Below are 4,538 nucleotides of genomic sequence, written 5' to 3'. Positions count from 1 at the left end.
ACACTTAGGGTCGTTAGGGTTAGGGTCATTACTGTTAGGTTTATGGTTAGGGTCAGTGACATTGTCTTTAAGGTTACTGTTATGGTTCGGTTTGTGATTTGGGTTAGCGACATTAGGGTTAGGATTAGGGTTAGCGTTATTAGACTTAGTGTTAAGGTTAGTGTTAGAGTTCCAAAGACCAGACTATATCCCATACCCAACCGATTCCCAAACCCCACCTTGTCCCATGCTCTGCCCGATCGTAAGCCCCGCCTTTTTCAATGCCCCACTCATTCCCACACGCGAGCTATGTCCAACACCCCGACCATTCCCGTTCATCACTGACGGAGACCAGCTCACAGGGACGTCTTAGAGAGACTAGACGGACTACTGCTCTGGTGGCAAGTAGCAATTCTTTATTCCTCAACCAGAGTTTTTATACTCTCCTGGGAGAGCTTGTCAGTTTCTACCAAGCTTGAGTGCGCTGTTTACATTACGGCTATTCTTACCATGAGAATACAAGTTCTGCAAGTTCTACAAGTGAGGGACTACGTGTCTGTTCAAGGATTCACACATTATTCTGTTTGTGGTGGTCTTATCTTAGACCTGCAGGTGTTCTTGAAATATATTTAACTCGGGCCCTGGAATGATGAGAAACTAAGCATGTTGCCAAGAGCCCTGATAGTCCACAAGCTCCCTTTCAGGAGGAGCAGCTTTGTTGTTGGCATGATATTCTGTTCCTGACCCTTTCAGGCCAGACAGAATATTGCTCTCCAGGCTCTTGGCTTTCGTTATTCTGTCTTTGACCCTTTCAGGCCCCCAGAATGTCTAATAGTTCTCCTCATTCCACCCTTTCTTATTTGTTAAATTGAAAGTGGTATTGGCTTGTCTCTAATATGTTCCAATTTAATTTTTCTCAAATCTACTATTACTTGTCGGAATTGTTTTATGATAAGTCTTAGTACATATGGACAGACAAGTAGTCCCAACAAGATTACAACAGCAATTATTATCAGGCCATAAATCCCTTGTTTGAAAGATTCAAAAGACGGAAGAGCAGATTTTAAAGCATTGACAAAAGTTTCTGTCTGTTCAGCTACAGATAGATCTATCTTATGAGAATTTAACATATCTTGAATATGTTGCCTCAATTCGTCCAGGTCCAAAGAAGTATTGGCATTATCCCAAATGCCTTGTAAGTGACTTTGGATTTTGTGCCATGAGAATACGGTGCAATTATATTTCACTGGAGTTACACAAATAGTACGATACTTTGCATGGCACAAAAGGGATTCTCGAGTTGGTAAGATCTGCAATTGTCTCCCCATAATATCAACAGTATCTTTAAGTGAATTCAAACGTAGTTCAATTTTCTCATCCCAATTGATTTGATTTTGGAATGCCTTTGATATGTTTATTGATAGCTCATTGACATACGTGGCTGTTTGAATACTTGTGGTCAAAGAAATGGAAGCTACTGTTGTTACAGTAATAACAGTAATTAAGGCTGCAATCCCTGCTGTTATTAGTCCAATCATTCTCTTATGCCGGTGCATGAGTTGCTGCGTTGCCTTTTCCAATATTTCTGATCCTCTATCCGCATACCAGTTTTGTGATAGATTGACAGGTAAATACACATAATCAGGCTGTTTTACCAATAAAAAGGAATCACTAGTGCTGTTTATGCAATTGGAATTTTGACAGTTGGTACAATTAACTGTATTATTAATAATGGTCAACATTCCGCTTAGGAACGCATAAGGTTCTGGAACACAAGCCCGCATATAAAACTCAATGACATTTTGTGTCTCTCCCATTGCCCATACTGATCCTATTTGAGTCCATGTAACATTTAGTTTGGTTTTTTGGTTTTTTTTGTGTTTTTTTTTTTTTTTTTTTTGGCTTAACTTTTCCCAATAATTTCACAATAATTCAGTACGATTAGTTTGAAAACACATTGGATTTCCATCTATTTTTCCAGAAAGGTTAAAGTTTGCTGAAAAGGCCATAATATGTTTATCAGAATATTGTCCCATAAATATAGTCTGATTATTGTATACAGGTATGTCCACTGGTTCTTCCCATGTGACTGGATGGATAACAGGAGGATTGGGGACAAAAGCCCAATATGTTTCTGCCTTACATCCGTGTTGTATCAGCCATAGGGTGCTCAGCAACATTGCTACCAACCGGATCCTCGTCTCCCAGTCTCTGCTCAACGACAGTCTTTTCATTTGTCTCCGCAGCTTTCCCATTTTTGTTTTTGGCATGTCGGACGCACCGTTCTGGAATCCACCGGGGTGAGGTTTCATCTGTTGGAAAAACACAAACATACCCTCTGCCCCAGATTAGTACCGGATCAGGACCACGTATGTTTCCATCCATTGGATCTTTCCAATATATCTCAGGCTTATTGTTATTTTTATAATCCCAATGTCTGTCAGCAGCAGACTGACCATCTTCGTCCAATGTTAAAAAATTCAGAACAAATAAGGCATGTGATAATAAGGAAAAACAGGTATCCTTTATTCCCCATGTCCCCCTTTTTAGTTTATTAATTTGAGTTTTTAGAAGGTGATTGTATTTCTCAACTATACCTTGTCCTTGCGGGTTATACGGAATGCCTGTCTTGTGTTGAATAGAAAATTGTTGACAAAAGTTTTTGAATCCTTGACTAATGTAGGCAGGGCCGTTGTCAGTTTTTATCGTTTTCGGAATCCCCATAACACTAAAGCAATGAAGTAAATGTGTACATACGTGCGATAATTTCTCCCCTGACAGAGCAGATGCAACAGAAAAATGTGAAAAAGTGTCTATGGTGACATGAACATACGAAAGTTTCCCAAAAGCTGGAATATGAGTAACGTCCATTTGCCATAAATCATTAGGCAATAAGCCTCTAGGGTTAACGCCGTAGTGAGGGGCAGGCAGTAATGGAGCACAAGAGGAGCAATCTTTAACGATCAATCGTGCTTGTTCTCGTGTAATATTACACATTTTTCTTAAGGTACGGGCAGATAAGTGATGTAATTCATGGAGTTGTTTAGCCTTACATATATTGTATATTTGCGGTTTTGTCAGATCATCAGCTAATTGATTGCCTTGTGCCATAGGACCAGGCAGATTAGAATGACTACGAATGTGCCCCACAAAAACCGGGCAGTCCCTTTGCAGCAACAGGGACTGTATAAGACTTAAATGCTGTTGGATGAAAGTTACTTTAGAATGTATTATTGGTGCTGTTTCAAGCATACACAGAGCCTGTACAATATACAAACTATCAGTAATAATGTTCAAAGGCTGCGCATATTTAAGTAATGCCTGGTAAACGGCATATAGTTCAGCCATTTGTGCAGAAACATCCTGTAAAACCCAAACAAAATGATCAGGCGATGATAATAGTACAGCACGACCATTTGAAGATCCGTCAGTATATACAGTCAAAGCATCCTGTAAAGGTGCTTGTTTTACAATTTTGGGAAAAACAATAGAGTGATATGTTGCAAAACTGAGTAATTTGTTTAATGGGTGCTTGTTAGATATTTCTCCTGGAAAATTTGCAAGGGATAAGGCAAAGTCATCCATCATATTGAGCAACCATGTAATTTGATCAGGTTTATAAGGCAAGATTATTTTTACTGGCTCTTTCCAAGATAAGTTATACTTAATTTTCGACCTTGTTGCACACACTCTGCAACTTTATGAGGGTACGATTTTAAGACAACATTCTGACCATGACGGCTATGAATCCAACAGAGGATTCCATCCTGATACAATACTCCTGTAGGAGATAATTTAGTGGGAAGAATAATTAATTCCCAAGGCTTATTTATGTCAGCATAATTTAATTTCGCATCTGTCATGGCCTTTTCCACTTTTGTCAAGGCTTGAGAGGCTTCCTCAGTCAGGCCACGAGGGGAATTAGGGTCAGGGATTCCTTCCAATATCTTAAATAAAGGGCTGAGGTCTGAAGTGGTGAGTTTCAGAAACGGCCGTATCCAATTAATGTCACCTAAAAGTTTTTGGAAATCATTCAAGGTTGTTAATTGTCGTACTGAAAGAGCAATTTTCTGTGGTGCAAAATACTTAGGATACAATTGAAATCCTAGGTATTTAAAGGGAAAAGTTCATTGTATTTTATCTTGGGCTATCTTCAGCCCATTTCGCTCTAATTGTTGTTCCATATGAGAATAGGCTGCTGTCAGTAATTCCACAGATTCAGCAGCCAACAAAATATCATCCATATAGTGAATGCAAATTAATGTTGGAAAACACAATCTAGTTTGTTCAAGACTTTTGTTTACAAATTTCTGACATAAAGTGGGACTATTAGCCATACCTTGAGGTAAAACTTTCCATTGATATCGGTCCATAGGTTCACTGTAATTGACAGAAGGAACGCTAAAAGCAAATCTCTGGCAATCATCGGGATTTAACAATATTGTATAAAACCCGTCCTTTAAATCAATTATTATTTTCTGATAATTTGGTGGTATTGCCATAGGGCTAGGTAGCCCAGGTTGCAGAGCACCCATAGGATGCATGGCCTTATTTACTGC

The sequence above is a fragment of the Phaenicophaeus curvirostris genome, chromosome 33 (assembly GCF_032191515.1).
Source record: "Phaenicophaeus curvirostris isolate KB17595 chromosome 33, BPBGC_Pcur_1.0, whole genome shotgun sequence".
In the NCBI taxonomy this organism is placed as follows: domain Eukaryota; kingdom Metazoa; phylum Chordata; class Aves; order Cuculiformes; family Cuculidae; genus Phaenicophaeus; species Phaenicophaeus curvirostris.
Note: the sequence above shows the minus strand (reverse complement) of the source record.